At 47.2% G+C, this 17442-nt stretch overlaps 1 protein-coding gene across 5 annotated transcripts in view; it reads left to right on the top strand.

The window, feature by feature from the left end:
• The first annotated feature begins 601 nt into the window (after positions 1 to 601).
• LOC142466740 (uncharacterized) overlaps positions 602 to 17442 on the top strand; it is a 64863-nt gene continuing 48022 nt past the window's right edge. Inside the window, exon 1 of one of the 5 annotated variants that reach the window (XM_075572091.1) lies at positions 602 to 721. The gene's annotated coding sequence lies outside the window, so the exon portion shown is untranslated. The remainder of the gene's footprint in view (positions 722 to 17442) is intronic. The other 4 variants (XM_075572092.1, XM_075572088.1, XM_075572090.1 and 1 more) reach the window with 4 other exon arrangements.

The following is a 17442-nucleotide window of genomic DNA, read 5'->3' as shown; positions in this document are numbered from 1 at the left end:
CACACGTCTTTTTTTAATTTTTAAAATATTATATAATAAATGATTAACTTTCAAACAAACAATCTCTCTCTACACACACACACACACACGCAGCATTCCGGTGACACACACGCAGCATTCCGGTGACACACAAGCACTCATTGATAGATTCCAGTGACACACACAGTGAGCAAAGCAACTGTGACAAACACACACACACACACACACACAGAAAGACAGCAACATATACACAGTAACAGCTTCCAAGCCTGTCGCTCACAGCACGGACCCATACACACAAAAAGTGTGCGGCACGTGCACGAGCGTTCGCACAGGCGCGCGCCAACTATAAGACAAGCTTTAGTTGTATTACAGCCTCAGGGGTTATGTCATATCCAGGTTACCTCCTTCTTATCAACATTGGACAAAAGGGAGGAACTGAAGCAGCTTCACTGAGATATATTAAGGACCAGGAGGAGTATACACATCTACATGCAGAAGAAACGATCTTTCCCTAGCACAGTGCCTGGGAAATGTTACTGTCTTGTTTCTAATCTACACAGTATGTGACACGTGACACGTGACACGTTTTGAAGTCTAAAAACTACAACTCCCATGATCCCCTTAGTGTGAGCATGCGCAGTAGGACACAGAGCTGTGACCTGGATGTAGTCAGTGTCTCCACTTCCGGGAAAGAGAAGAAGAAATAAAGCGGTGCAGGAAGCACACAGGAGCCTTCTCTGTAAGTAACTTACTTTGTATTCAAAGCATCAGAGCAGGTATATGCAAACACGTGGCGTTTCATGACAGACACGTCCTCTCCTCAGACCATACACCTTACTGCAATAAAATAACTATTTACTTACACAAAGCGCTTAGCGTAAAAAATACCTGTTGGGCAAACGTACCTAGTGTACTCATAAAGCTATACCTAAAAGGTGAAGGATGTGACTGACCCCAAATACAGAGACCCCACGTGTATACATAATACTGACTGTGGGTTTGATCTTAATAACTTCTCCCAAAAATAAATGGGCAACTCTTATATCAACAAGTTTAAAGCATTGAAATTTAGTCACAATCAAAGGAGTGTAATAGATCAGTCCAAGGTTGAAGAAATGGCAGCCTTAGGGACAAGACAGATAAGTCTTCCAAAACTTGTCAAATACAGAACTTGAACACATCAAATCACAGGCACAAAAGGAACAGAACAGTACAATACCTGTCCAGTATATGGTTATGAAAACCAGTCCTGTTAGCCACATCGATGCCTTTAGACTTGTCTTTCCACCAAACAGTGTTTCCTGTGGTTATAAAGGGGACAAATCATTGCGCCACACCTTTGATTATGGGGCCTGCGTCACCCTGACAAGTGCCTACTTACAGGAATGAAGTTGATCATTGGCAAAAAATGAGTATCTTTAATCCCTTCCCCTGCGCTTGATCAGGACCACACCTGCATTCCTTCTCCAAGAGCTCCAACAATGCGTGATTCTCCCAAAATAAAGTGAAATAAAAAGTACCTAGTGTAGTACTGATTAAAACATTTATTAATACACACATAAAAAAAAACACACAGTGTGTCTGCACGTGTTGCACGACACAAATTGCCGCCGCGGCTTAAGCCTCCTGAGTGGTGTCCGGCAGCTGGGATCACTGTTGCACTGCTCGCCTCCTTTCGCGACTCCTCACACTGTCTCTCTTGATGACATCACTGCCGGGCGCCGAACTCCTGGTGCCTCTGCTCACGGACAGGGATAGCTCCATTCTACGCATTTCGTGACGTACTTCGTCAGTGGTAATGAGCTCTATAGTCGTACACAACTTTTATAGAGCCTGGTTAGACGACCTATTTAACCCTTTCAGAGTTTTCTTGAAAAACCCCATACTGGGTAATCCTTGTGGTTACAATATAAAATCCCAGCTGCCGGACACCCCTCAGGAGGCTCAAGCAGCGGTGGCAATTTGTGTCGTGCAACACGTGCAGACACACTATGCGTGAAGCTAACAAGTATATATACCCCCTAAGGTTTACAAAATCCACTTCATACCCATCACCTGTGTTTACAGTCGGGTAGCCGCTGCAGCCTCAGTACTTCCTGGTTGACGTCTGACGTCATCGCAGCGTCATATATGGCGTTGGAGGGGGCGCGCGATGTGCGAGAAATCAGTTAAAACTGATTTCTTGGCCGGTCATGTGAGCGGTTCGCCCAATGAGGGCGAACCAGCTCCGTGACGTCACTGGCCCGCCCATAGACACGAGCCCTGAAGGCACGCGTACCAAGGCCAGTGAAAGCACTCGCTTTCTCTCAGCCTCCGCACGGCTGCAGTGTCTATGTGTCTATGTGTCTATGCAGTGGAGCGCCAGGGAGGGTGGTGAGTGGAGCGCCGGGGAGGGAGGGTGGTGAGTGGAGCGCCGGGGAGAGAGGGTGGTGATTGGAGCACCGGGGAGGGAGGGAGGTGAGTGGAGCGCCGGGGAGGAAGGGAGGTGAGTGGAGCGCCGGGGAGGGAGGTGAGTGGAGTGCCGGGGAGGGAGGTGAGTGGAGCGCCGGGGAGGGAGGTGAGTGGAGCACCGGGGAGGGAGGTGAGTGGAGCGCCGGGGAGAGAGGGAGGTGAGTGGAGCGCCGGGGAGGGAGGGAGGTGAGTGGAGCACCGGGGAGGGAGGTGAGTGGAGCGCCGGGGAGGAAGGGAGGTGAGTGGAGCGCCGGGGAGGGAGGTGAGTGGAGCGCCGGGGAGGGAGGTGAGTGGAGCGCCGGGGAGGGAGGTGAGTGGAGCACCGGGGAGGGAGGTGAGTGGAGCGCCGGGGAGGGAGGGAGGTGAGTGGAGCGCCGGGGAGGGAGGGAGGTGAGTGGAGCACCGGGGAGGGAGGTGAGTGGAGCGCCGGGGAGGGAGGTGAGTGGAGCGCCAGGGAGGGAGGTGAGTGGAGCACCGGGGAGGGAGGTGAGTGGAGCGCCGGGGAGGTAGGGAGGTGAGTGGAGCGCCGGGGAGGGAGGGAGGTGAGTGGAGCACCGGGGAGGGAGGTGAGTGGAGCGCCGGGGATGTAGGGAGGTGAGTGGAGCGCCGGGGAGGGAGGGAGGTGAGTGGAGTGCTGGGGAGGGAGGTGAGTGGAGTGCCGGGGAGGGAGGTGAGTGGAGCGCCGGGGAGGGAGGTGAGTGGAGCAACAGGGAGGTAGGTGAGTGGAGCGCCGGGGAGGGAGGTGAGTGGAGCGCCGGGGAGGGAGGTGAGTGGAGCACCGGGGAGGGAGGAAGGTGAGTGGAGCGCCGGGGGAGGGAGGGAGGTGAGTGGAGCGCCGGGGAGGGAGGGAGGTGAGTGGAGTGCCGGGGAGGGAGGTGAGTGGAGCGCCGGGGAGGGAGGTGAGTGGAGCGCCGGGGAGGGAGGGAGGTGAGTGGAGCACGAGGGAGGGAAGTGAGTGGAGTGCCGGGGAGGGAGGTGAGTGGAGCGCCGGGGAGGGAGGGAGGGAGGTGAGTGGAGCGCGAGGGAGGGAGGTGAGTGGAGTGCCGGGGAGGGAGGTGAGTGGAGCGCCGGGGAGGTGAGTGTGATGGGGTGAGCGCCGGGGAGGTGAGTGTGATGGGGGTGGGGGGGGAAGGACAGAGAGAGCGAGTGTGTGTGGCCGAGGGGGAAGAGAGTGGCAGTTGGGTGACATCAAACCCACCAATCTGATTGGTCCTCAGCCTCTGGCCAATCAGATTCACCGCAGCTAGTACCAACCATTCGATTTTATATATTAAGATGCGTTCCACTGACGTGTGCTCGCTTCCGAGCCCTGGTCCTGTCACATGGGGCTTCTCCAGCAGCATCTCTCTGTCGAAGTAAGTATTGTGACTTGAACTAGACTGGTTCCTGGGGTAGGGTCAGCCTCTACTATTAATCCAGATATATGCGGGTGGATATACCAGAGACACAGGTTTAAACCTCTGTCACTCTGGCCCACGACTGCTATGAATTCAACTATTCTGTTTATCCGAGAGTAATTCGGAGGATCACAGCGGAGCACAACTGTAGAAAAGATGGGGGGCTAAACACCAGCAATGAGGTTAAAAATAGTCTTTAATCCATGGTCTGCGAGGACACGCAGTCAAGCACTCTGACGCGTTTCGGGCAGAACGCCCTTTGTCAAAGAGTATTCTGTTTATCCCACTTAAGTCTACTCAATTATTATTATTAATTATCTAGCCTATGTGCCTCTGTGTCAACACTATCTATAATAGGGAAAGCAAAAGGAGCACACAGGTGTATGTGCCCCTAAAAGAAAATTCACTTATGTGCACACTATGTGAATTTAAAATATAACTTTTAATAAGTGTACTTAAAACATATTACCGTAACACTAAATGTAGTAAACCTTAAAATTGAATTAAACAATATGTACACGTGCAACAGAGTTGGCCTCACATAAATGTAAGTTCCAGTATATAATAATGACTGAAACCTGTTGGGCCAAACAAAGTGCAACCAGGCAAGGTGAGTCAAAGTACCTAGCACTCAGTGGCACTGTGATCAAACAGCCAGAAGCTGCAGCAGGGATATGGCTATAATATACCCTTAAATAATAATAGTATCAATAGAGCCACCCCTGCCAGCTACACTGTTGTTAAATATATAGCTATGCTAGTGGAGAGACAGTGACCAACACTTGCAATCACTAGCACAGTAAGTGAGTTAGCCAAATGCTGCAGCAGGGAAACGGCTAAAATATGTTCAAAGACAATGTTGATAGACACAGAGCCGACCCTGCTAGCTACACTATTTTTAGTGTTTGTTCACTGTTTGTTCATTTCTGTAAATAAATCACAATTTATTTTATCTCTTGCTTTGCCCAATAAAAGGATCCGGGTATTTTGGTGTTAAAAGTTCTGGTCTACCGTGAGAGGCTTTTTTCTGGTGACAGCGGCGGGATCTGATTGAGCCTATGGTATAGTATCCTACGGGATCCTATAGCATAGAGGGAGAACCAAAAGTTGCGAGCTCCCAAAGCAAGAGGTACAGTAGCATACACATGGTTTGCAAGAGCACGAAAAAATAGTCACCCTTTGTCCCATAACTTTTTGCCTGCGGGTGAAACATGGACAAGCGAGCAGGACGATTCAGGACTTGGAATGGTGGTCCAGTGTGAGGGTTATGGCTTACTGACAGCTGGTCAGTCAAAGGTGCAACTTGAGGAGGATTTGGAACGGCATGAAGTAGGCATAGCTTATCCTGAGGGCATGGAGCCTGTTGCTGCAGGCACAGTGATCACACTTAAGCCCTAGGTCCAGGAGGTTATTCCAGCCCCGGAGGGAGATGGACATGGGTAGGGAGGGGGTGCTCACCGGGATAATGGTGAAGGACTGTGTCTTGAGGATGCGGGAGGGATAGTCCTAATGGCTACTGGACTTGCTAACCCTGAACTAACAACACCTCTTGCCTCATGGGGAGAAAGAGCTACAGCCGATGAGAGAATTTGGATGCTGGCAGTTGTACATGGTCAAGTGTCTCCTCCCTCTCACTTGGTCAATGGAGAGCAAGCTGTCCCCCAAGTGGATCACCATGAAGATGATCCTGGCTCTCGGGCTTTGCAAAAAGATTTATTCACAGCCAAAAATCCAACGTTTCAACTGCACATGCAGTCTTTCTCATATATATATATAACAAGAACAGAAGAAAAAATCCCATAGAGAGCACTCAGGCGTACCAAATATGATGATAAACAATTTATTAGGCTGACACAAATACATAAAAAAAAGAGAAAACAGTACGAAATAGTTAAAATATGGCATGTACCCCGGACACGGGCACTGCAGTAAACACGTGTAAAGGGAAGGTGATCCACAGCAGTAGTCACTTAACCTATAAAGTGCAAAACACTATCACCTATATCCACCAACAATGAAAGTAGCTAGCATTAAGATATATAGAACACAATGTATACATAGCAAGGAACACTAGCCATCAAGATGCTTGAGTACATATAACTCCCTCAGCACATTTTATTACGTGTTAAGCTGCTTAAATAATGTACAGAGAATAAAGGCAGCCTGTGAGAAACAACTCCCAAAATATAAGGTAAGTTATAGCTCATTAGATCTCCCAGACATGCACATGAAACAATGAGTCCCTGAGTAAGCAGCTTGCCACACAAGATATATACACATAAACACTACCTGTAGCATAGAGTGTTTAATGTTAGTGTATCCATCTAATAATTTGCTATATATAGTGGTGGGTGGTGTGGTTGCAAAAAAACAAAAAACAAACAGGTGGTACTGCAGCATAGTTACATGTGCTCTTAAGAGGAATAATTCAGGGATCCTGCCTAGCGCTCCCACTTTTACGCGTTTCATCCAGAGACTTAAACTTGGAGTGGTGAGGAGGCTAGAGCAGGCGGCTGTTTAAAAAGGGGACATTTTGCGCCAAAGAGAGGGAGAACAGCTGATTGCGCTCACAGCTGATGGGAGGGGAAGGAGACACTCCGTATAGCCTGACGCGCACTCGGTTAGCACTGGCTTCCGTAGTCATGTTGCGCATGCATATGCGCATGCATATGCGCATGCGCAGTGTATGTCTAGTAGTTACATGTGGTTGACTAATATACCAGCTACGAAAAAACCTCAGAGCCAGTGTCAGCACAAATTACCTCTGCTGCGCAGGTGATACAATGTGTACACACCCTCTCTGGCTTCCATATTCGTGCTACGCACGCGTCTGCGCATGCGCGGTGTGTACCTGGTAATGTAAGTGTGGTTAACAAATGTGTCAGCTTCAGAAAAGCCCCTAAAGCTGATACCAACACTAAATACCTCTGCTGCACAAGAAATACAATGTATACACATCCTACCCATTCATTAAAGATGTTCGATACTTAAAGAGAATACTTTCAAATACAACTGTTATGATGTGAGTCCACAGACATTCTCTTAGACCATTTGGAGTACAATTTAAAGGGCCATAGCAGCTGGATTTGCCATTAGGCAATTTGGGGTGGATATGTCCAATACTTTTGGTAGATTTTACATTTTGAGAAAGCGCCAGCCCCTGAGCGCGAAACGTACGTCGGGATGACGTCATCGGGTTGACGTGGGAGGTCACGGGTGAGATTGCTCCAGTATCGGGGAGAGAGAGGGTGTACATTTGAGTTGGTGGTAGATACTACGCTACCGCACTTGCAACGGCAATCTAATTACATTTAAACTGTTGGTATAATACTGTGGTGCACTGTGAATACTGCGGTCCCAGTATATGTGATGGTGACAGAGATCATACTACCACGCTGGTAACGGCACTCTAACTACAATTATACTGCTAGTATTTGGTGCACTGTGCACATTGCGGTTTCAATATATGCTAGACGGTTACACCCTCTAACCCATTTAGGTAGGAGGCCACCGTATTTGTTGGAGATTGGTGCAGGTGGTATTGAATATTGGCATTCCCCCTATACCTGTATATACATACACCTACCTCCTACTCTATTCCCCTCTCCGATTATCAGGAGGTTTCATTTAATGTACTAAATATTGAAATATATAGTACTTGGCCTCCTGTTATCACCCACACCTTGTGTTTTAATGCTTATTGATTATGCGTCGTTAAGTTATACAAGTAAATAAAACTTTTATTGTTTTGCCTAATCAGGCTTTTATTGGTAATTGTCCATCCATAGAACTTGGTGCGATTACATTTGGTACCCCCTACAGCTTTTTTGGATATATGTCAGGGAGCACTATACCCCTATAAACACTTTATTAGCCTGTATGTGCAGTGGTAAAAGGGATCGGTGGGAGACTCTTTGTCTTCTTATATACTTGCTAGATTTTACATAGTCTTTGATCCAGTACATAATTAATGCAGCCCTTGAGAATACGAGGAAAGCACAATAAGAGTTGACGAATGTTTGTGAGTAACAATAAAGTCCAATTCTTTGTGCTGGAAGTTGTAGCACTAAGGAAATCCACAGTCCATACGTTCTTTACTGTATGTCCGTTAGGAGACATCTCTACCACTGTGGTTCTGTATGTAGATCTCCACTTGGCTGATCATCCCAAGAATCATTCTGTAACTTGTCTGTATCGAATAGTCACTGCAACAGGACAAGGGAAAAGGGAGGCAGTAAATATTCTTATGGGTCAAACCACATATACCAGCACGTATATCTATACAGGTTGTATTGCCACTCGGTAGAGAAGCAGTAAGATGGAAGAGCATACATGTCTCTCAACAAAGAGAAAGGGAGAGGGGAAAACATAGAAAGTTTTAATGAAACGACTTCATCTATGTACCTACTTACTAAAATACCACGGAAATAACAACGTATAATCCGCATCAGGAATACTTATTATAAGAACACAGAGAAGCCCATGTAGTCATTCAGACCTTTTGGAATCATTGACTCCATCTGAATGATCTACCTAGACTCTCTGCGTACTAATGCCCTCTCCAAGTCGCCCCCTCGTATGCCCAGCGTGACTTTTTCAACGGCAAAGGCCCTCAACAGCGTATAGTCCGAGTCATGTTTGTTGAGGAAATGTCTTGCTATTGTTATTTGTTTTTAATTATCCAGATTTGTTTTTTTTACCATTTTTGACATTCCTAGTGTGTTCAAGTACCCGGAACCTGACCTCTCGTGTGGTCAACCCAACATACGGGAGGCCACAGGGGCATGAAATGCAATAAATCACCCCATTAGATTTGCAATTGAGAGTGTCCTTAATACTACAACTTTGAGTTTTAGATCTGTTATCAAAGGACACTGTGTGGTCCATATATCTGCACACTGAGCAATTGGAGCACCTGAAGAAGCCCTTTCTAGGGGAGGATGACAGAAAGGTTTTCATGATGTTGGGGACATAGTGACTGTTCACCAGTCTGTCTTGCAGGTTGGGAGACCTGCGACTAGTCATCGTCACTCTAACACCCAACAACCTTGCCAAATCGGGGTCTGTCATAAGTATGTCCCAATGTTGTTGCAGAATAGTGCATAATTTCAGCCATTGTTGATTGTGTTCCCACAAACCTAAGGCTAAGGCCCCGCTCCCAGAGTCAGCGCACCTGCGCTGCTGACAGGCGGTGCGCTGAGATACACAGACCGCGATCTGCGGTCTCTAGGGAGCCGGAGCGGGAGGTGGGCGGGAGGTGGGAGGTTTGATCGGGAGGTGGGCGGGAGGTGGGAGGTTTGATCGGGAGGTGGGCGGGTGGTGGGCGGTTTGACAGGGAGGGGGGGCGTGGCTTGAGCGGAGGGACCCGCTACTCTCCCCCTCCCTCCCTCCACGGACTCGGGCTGGAGCTGGAAAGTAAGTTTAAACACACACACGCAGGCACTCATTCATACACACACACGCGCACACACACACAGGCAGGCACTCACGCACTCATACACACACACGCGCGCACACACAGGCAGGCACTCATACACACACACACACAGACAGAGGCAGGCACTCACGCACTCGGGCACACACATACACACACAGATAGGCATGCACGCACTCAGACACACACACAGAGAAAGGCACTCACCTGCTGTCCCTCCACACTCCTCCCCGCTCCCCGAAGCCTCTCCTCCTCCCGAAGCCTCTCCTCCTCCCGAAGCCTCCCCTCCCCATTGGCTCACAGCCACACACGTCACGCGTCAAAGCTAGAAAACACCATTCTCTGGTGTCTCCAGCGGCTGACGCGCTACAGCGTGTAATCAGCTGTGCAGCCAGTGGGGACCGGGACCGGCTCGCGAGGATTCCCCTGCTGGTGGGGAACTCGCGACCCGCCGCCCGCGCCAACGAGCGCAGCGGGACCGAGGCCTAATAGTTGACACAGCACTATTTTTCTGCTTGGGCCGTAGGAGCATTGCCCTAGGTGTTTTTAAGCTATTACGCAAACCCCTCTCTATACAGTTCTTACTGTAGCCTCTCTGGCAGAACCTGTGCTTCATCTCCCCCGATCTTACCAAAAAATCAGACGGAGAAGAAACATTGCGCTTTAACCTGAGGAATTCACTAGTGGGTATGACCTTAATCTGATGAGATGGATGAAAGCTTGATGCGTGGAGTATTGAATTTGTGGCTGTCCCTTTACGAAAAATATCTGTCTGCAGGGCCCCCCCTGGTCCAATGCTGATGGCAAGGTCCAAAAATTCAATTCGGGTTTTACTGGACTGAAAGGCGAGTTTAATGTTAAGATCATTCTTGTTGAGTACATCGATGAAGCTAGCGAACCCCCCGGCGGTACCATGCCAGAGGATAAGCACATCATCGATGTACCTCAACCACAGCAAAACACACCTTGTGTACATGGAGTTGCCTTCTGTAAAAACAACTTCCCTCTCCCACCACCCCAGGAAGAGGTTAGCCTAGGAGGGTGCACAGGTGGCACCCATTGAGGTCCCTCTCTTTTGGAGGAAATACCTGTTCTTAAAAATAAAACAATTGTGGGACAATACAAAATGTAATAGATTTAGGATCTGATGTATGAGGTCATTAGAGAGATTTTGCATGGATAAATAAAATTTTGCAGCCTTTAAACCGTCTGTATGCCTTATACACGTGTAGAGTGATTCCACATCACAGGTCACGAGGAGGACTTCCTCGTCGACCGTGATGTGCTCCAGACGCGACAAGACATCCATCGTGCCTCTAATGTAGGCCGGTAATGTCTCCACAGATAATTTCAAAAATAAATCAATAAACCTGCATATGGGTTCGCTTAGCCCTCCTATGCCAGAAACAATAGGTCTTCCCAGGGGGTGGGAGAGATTTTTATGGACTTTGGGTAGTATGTAAAAGGTTGGTACAATGGGGCATTTTGACAATAAGGCATCATAATTACGTTGAGTAATCACCTGGTCCAATACTGCAGCTCTAAGTATTGAATCTAGCTTTGTCTTGAACTTTATAGTTGGATCACAGGTGAGCTCAGTGTAGCAATGAGTATTGTATTGTATTGTATGTCTTTTTTTATATAGCGCCATTAATGTACATAGCACTTCACAGTAGTAATACATGTGGTAATCGAATAAATAACAGATAATATAAATAACAGATCATGGGAATAAGTGCTTTAGACATAAACATAACATTAAGAAAGAGGAGTCCCTGCCCCGAGGAGCTTACAATCTAATTGGTAGGTAAGGAGAACGTACAGAGACAGTAGGAGGGAGTTCTGGTAAGTGCGTCTGCATGGGGCCAAGCTTTATGTATCATGTGTTCAGAATATCCACAGTGCTATTCATATGCTTCTTTAAGCAAGTGTGTCTTAAGGTGGGTCTTAAAGGTGGATAGAGAGGGTGAGGGATAGAGAGGGTGCTACTCGGGTACTGAGGGGAAGGGCATTCCAGAGGTGTGGGGCAGTCAGTGAAAAAGGTTTAAGGCGGGAGAGGGCTTTAGATAAAAAGGGGGTAGAAAGAAGACATCCTTGAGCAGAACGCAAGAGTCGGGATGGTGCATTGCGAGAAATTAGGGCTGAGATGTAAGGAGGGGCAGAAGAGTGTAAAGCTTTAAAAGTGAGGACAAGAATGGAGTGTGAGATGCGGGATTTGATTGGAAGCCAGGAGAGGGATTTCAGGAGGGGAGATGCTGAGACAGATCTAGGAAAGAGTAGAGTGATTCTGGCAGCAGCATTTAGGATAGATTGTAGGGGAGACAGGTGAGAGGCAGGAACGGCAGACAGCAGGAGGTTACAGTAATCAAGACGGGAGAGAATGAGGGCCTGAGTCAGAGTTTTAGCAACAGAGGAAAGGGCGTATCTTTGTTATATTGCGGAGGAAAAAGCGACAAGTTTTAGAAATGTTTTGAATGTGAGGGGCGAATGTGAGAGAGGAGTCGAGTGTGACCCCTAGGCAGCGTGCTTGGGCTACTGGGTGAATGATCGTAGTTCCAACAGTAATGTGGAAGGAGGTAGTAGGGCCAGGTTTGGGAGGAAGTATGAGGAGCTCTGTTTTAGCCATGTTGAGTTTAAGGCGACGGAGGGCCATCCAGGATGATATAGCAGAGAGACATTCAGAAACTTTGGTCTGTATAGCAGGTGTAAGGTCGGGTGTTGAAAAGTATATTTGTGTGTCGTCAGCATAGAGGTGATATTTAAACCCAAAAGATGTTATTAGGTCACCTGGAGAGAGTGTGTACAGAGAAAAGAGAAGAGGTCCCAGGACAGAGCCCTGGGGTACCCCCACAGAGAGATCAATAGAGGAGGAGGAGGTGTTAGCAGAAGAGACACTGAAAGTACGATGGGAGAGGTAGGATGAGATCCAAGATAGAGCTTTGTTCCGAATACCAAGAGTATGGAGAATGTGAAGGAGAAGAGGGTGATCCACAGTATCAAATGCTGCAGAGAGGTCGAGTAATATGAGCAGAGTGTAATGACCTCTGTCTTTGGCAGCATGGAGGTCGTCAGTTATTTTAGTGAGGGCTGTTTCCGTGGAGTGAGCAGTGCGTAAGCCAGATTGTAGAGGGTCTAGGAGAGAATAGGTGTTGAGAAAATGGAGCAAGCAAGAGAATACAAGACGTTCAAGGAGTTTAGAGGCAAAAGGCAGGAGGGAGACAGGTCGATAGTTAGAAAGACAGGTAGGGTCAAGCTTGCTGTTTTTGAGTAATGGTGTAACTGTTGCATGTTTGAAGGAGGATGGAAAGGTTCCAGAGCAGAGGGAGGAGTTAAAAATGTGTGTGAGCGTAGGGATTATAGTAGGAGCAAGAGGTTTTAGGAGATGGGAGGGAATGGGGTCAAGAGGGCAAGTGGTAGAGGGAGAAGAGGCGATCAACAGCGACACATCCTCCTCTGAGAAAGTGGAAAAAGAGTCAAGGAAGGCAGGAGGAGAGTTGGGAAGAGGTGTAGGATGGGAAGAAGAAACAGAGGGGATGTTCTGACGTATGGATTCCACCTTTTCCTTAAAATAGTCAGCAAAGTCCTGAGCGGAGATGGAGGAAGGAGAGGCAGCTGAGGGTGGTTTGAGTAGAGTATCAAAGACGGAGAACAGTCGGCGTGGGTTAGACTTGTGCATGTTGATTAGTGCAGAAAAGTAGGCTTGTTTAGCTTGCGAGAGGGCAGAGTTGAAACAGGATAGCATAAATTTGTAGTGAAGGAAGTCTGCGAGAGTGTGAGACTTCCTCCAGAGGTGTTCAGAGGAACGAGTGGAGGAACGCAGCATGCGTGTGTGGGAATTTAGCCAGGGTCTAGGGTTAGAAGGGCGAGTGCGGCAGAGAGAAAGTGGGGCATGTAGATCAAGAGAGGAGGACAAGACAGAGTTGTAGTTCCTGACCAGGTTGTCGGGGTCTGTAGCAGAGCTGAGAGGAGAGGGAGGAGCGTAAAGTGGACTCAAAGTCAGGTAAGTGAATAGAGCGCAGGTTTCTGCAAAACCTGGGGGAATATGGAGGGGGAGAAGCGAGATAGTGAGAATGAGATGATAGTCAGAGAGAGGAAAAGGGGAAATGGAGAAATCGGAGAGAGAGAAGTTCTTAGTGAAAACCAGGTCTAAGTAGTGGCCATCCTTGTGGGTGCTGGCTGCAGTCCACTGTTGAAGGCCAAAAGAAGAGGTTAGAGAAAGAAAGCGGGAAGCCCAAGGGAGAGAGGGGTCATCAATGTGGCAATTGAAGTCCCCAAGGAGAAGAACAGGGGAGTCTGTGGAGAGGAAGAAAGAGAGCCAGGATTCAAAGTGAGAGAGAAAGGCAGAAGGGGGATGAGTAGAGGTAGGTGGGCGATAAATGACCGTCACATGAACAGGGAGAGGAGAGAAAATCTGGACAGTGTGATCCTCAAAGGAGGGAAAAGCAAGAGAGGGAGGAATAGGAAGGGTTCGGTAACGACAGAGAGAGGAGAGCAGGAGCCCCACGCCTCCACCCCTGCCATCAGTGCGCGGAGTGTGGGAGAAGGAAAGGCCACCATAGGAGAGGGCAGCTTCCAGAGCAGTGTCAGACTGAGTGAGCCAGGTCTCAGTTATAGCAAAGAGAAGCAGGGAGTGAGAGAGAAAGAAGTCATGCACAGAGAGGAACTTGTTAGAGAGGGAGCGAGCATTCCAAAGGGCACAGGAGAAAGGGAGAGAGGAGGGAGGGTGGCAGGGGATGGGTATGAGGTTGGAGGGGTTGACACCAGAAGGAGTAGAGGTTGCAGTTGGCAGTCGAGGACGAGCGCATGTAGGAATAAGACAGGGACAAGGATTGGGAGAGATATCCCCAGAAGCAAGGAGGAGAAGCATGGATAGAAAGAGGATGTGTGAGGATGATTTGTAAGGGTGTTTTTTAGTGCAGGGGATATAGTTGTGTGGTGTCAGAGGGTGCAGGTAAGAAAGGAGTTCATGTGAACTGAGAAGTGGTGGAGGAAGGAGAGATGGAGATATGTGAATAGAGTTAGAGACATACTGAGGCTGGTAAAAAGAAGTGCATAATTTGAGAAGAAGTGAAGTCACAGCAAATATAAATGGTAAAGGCAGCATCACAGCAGTAATGATGCAGTCTGGTATTGATGATATCCTCCTTTCCAGCATAGTTCAAATGCAGGAATCAGGGCCAGATGGGGTGTCCACTTCTTCCTCACTTCTTTTGAACTTCCTTTTAAACTTCAGTTGTTCAGTAGTCATGCCACTTATAATGGGCCACTTCCTTTTAAACTTCAGTTGTTCAGTAGACATGCCACTTATAATGGGCCACTTCCTTTTAAACTTCAGTTGTTCAGTAGTCATGCCACTTATAATGGGCCACTTCCTTTGAAACTTCAGTTGTTCAGTAGACATGCCACTTATAATGGGCCACTTCCTTTTACACTTCAGTTGTTCTGTAGTCATGCCACTTATAATGGGCCACTTGGATATGGGCTGCAGGCAGACTAGCTGTTCTGACTGGGTTTATATAGGCCTAAAAAGTCACCTGACAGTGTGGTGGTTCTGTCTGCTTAATTAGCACATCTGAGGCACATTCAAACAAGTGGCAACACTTAATTTGATTAGGGGTAGACAGAAAACAGCATTCAAATATGGTTTTTACCTAGCATTGGATCACTTGCATATACTATATAATACACACAGCAAAGGCTTCAATGAGGATTTAGAGATGGGTTTTTTACCTAGCATTGGATCACTTGCATATGCTATATAATACACACAGCAAAGGCTTCAATGAGGATTTAGAGATGTTTTTTCACCTGAGGAGAGAAGAAGGATAAGATCCATTAGGGTAAGAGTTCCTTCCTTTTAAACTTCAGTTGTTCAGTAGTCATGCCACTTATAATGGGCCACTTGGATATGGGCTGCATCCCTAAGTTGTTTAAATACTTCACGTTCGTACATCACCTTGGGCACACAACGATGTTCTCGCCCTTGTCGCTAGGTTTAATTTCCACCTCCTTAAATTCCGTAGTTGTAACAGTGCTTTTCTTTCAGCTATGCTGGTATTCTGGTCACCCCATTGAACATGAAGTTTGTTGAAGGCTTCTGTCACCAATTTGGCAAATACCTCTACCTGTGGGGAAATCTGCCACGAGGGGCAGAATATGGACTTTGGTTTTTAAATTCGATAATATTCTTGTCTCATTAGTCTGGACCACCCCTTGGTCACCATGAGTCATGATCTTGTAAGGCCAAAAGTTCCTGTTCATCCCACTGTATTTCTGTAGATTTGATGTTGATCAGGGTTACCTGATTTGGCAAAATATTTCTGCAAGAGTAACTTACGGCAAAATAAGTGTAAGTCTTTTGTCTATTCGAATTGATCCATACCGATAGTTGGAAAAAACGATAATCCACATCCTAGGACATTCGTTTGATCCTGGGTGAGGGTTAAATCAGAGAGGTTAATGATGTTAAATGTACTCTCTAGCTCGATGTTGTCACCAGGCATTATGCTTTGTAACCCTCGTTTTTCGCTTTCTTAGCTGCATTTGACCCCCTCCTCGTCCGCCTCTTTGAAAATGTGGTTTTCTCCCTTTGTCTAAAAAAGAATTTTCAGGTTTGGGACGCCCCTCAGAACGGAACTCCGTGTCTGACGACTCTATATTGGATGCCGTAACATCCGTAGATGTGGAGACTGCGTTCTCCCGTATATTCAACTTATTTTTGCCTACTCTTTTGCCCTTTTGCCATTTATAGACTTTGTCTAGCTTATAGTCCTCTTGGTCACGGTCATTTTTTCTTTTTAAATGCTATAATTTCCTTCTCAAAATTTTCAAGGTCAATCTCTATTTTGTTGAAAGACTGGGTCTCTGTTTCTGATAGGACTTTTTTTATGAGCTCAATTTGATTAGTAACTTCTAGCACGACTGCCTTATCGTGATCTATAAGTATTTGTATAAGTTGAAAAGAGCATGCAGTCAATGCTTCATCCCACCTCGTTTTGAAAGTGGGGTCTGTGAAATCAAAGGAGGCAAAGGTTTGGAGGCACAGACCCCTTGGAATAAACTTGGGTTCTGTGTATTTTTCAAGTGCCGTTTTGTCCACCAAACCCTTAACCTCCTCTGTAACAGCAAAACCCAAATTGAATTTTTGGACCTTGCCATCAGCATTGGACTAGTGGGGGCCCTGCAGACAGATATTTTTCGTAAAGGGACAGCCACAAATTCAATACTCCACGCATCAAGCTTTCATCCATCTCATCAGATTAAGGTCATACCCACTAGTGAATTCCTCAGGTTAAAGCGCAATGTTTCTTCTCCGTCTGATTTATTGGTAAGATCAAGGGAGATGAAGCAGAGGTTCCGCCAGAGAGGCTACAGTAAGAACTGTATAGAGAGGGGTTTCCGTAATAGCTTAAAAATACCTGGGGGAATGCTCCTACGGCCCAAGCAGAAAAATAGTGCTGTGTCAACTATTAGGTTTGTGGGAACACATAATCGACAATGGCCGAAATTATGCACTATTCTGCAACAACATTGGGACATACTTAGGACAGACCCCGAGTTGGCAAGGGTGTTGGGTGATAGAGTGACAATGACTAGTCGCAGGTCTCCCAACCTGCAAGACAGACTGGTGAACAGTCACTATTTCCCAACATCATGAAAACCTTTCTGTCATCCTCCCCTAGAAAGGGCTTCTCCAGGTGCTACAATTGCTCAGTGTGCAGATATATGGACCACACAGTGTCCTTTGATAACAGCTCTAAAACTCAAAGTTTTAGTATTAAGGACACTCTCAATTGCAAATCTAAGGGGGTGATTTATTGCATTTCATGCCCCTGTGGCCTCCCGTATGTTGGGTTGACCACACGAGAGGTCAGATTCCGGGTACTTGAACACAATAGGAATGTCAAAAATGCTAAAAACAAATCTGGATAATAAAAAAAAAATAATAATAGCAAGACATTTCCTCAACAAACATGACTCGGACTATACGCTGTTGAGAGCCTTTGCCATTGAAAAAGTCACGCTGGGATACGAGGGGCGACTTGGAGAAGGCATTACTACGCAGAGAGTCCAGGTGGATCATTCACATGGAGTCAATGATTCCAAAAGGTCTGAATGACTACCTGGGCTTCTCTGTGTTCTTATAATAAGTATTCCTGATGCGGATTATACGTTGTT

This window comes from Ascaphus truei, chromosome 15 (assembly GCF_040206685.1).
Source record: "Ascaphus truei isolate aAscTru1 chromosome 15, aAscTru1.hap1, whole genome shotgun sequence".
Taxonomy (NCBI): Eukaryota; Metazoa; Chordata; class Amphibia; order Anura; family Ascaphidae; genus Ascaphus; species Ascaphus truei.
This window is presented reverse-complemented; position numbering and strand designations above follow the sequence as displayed.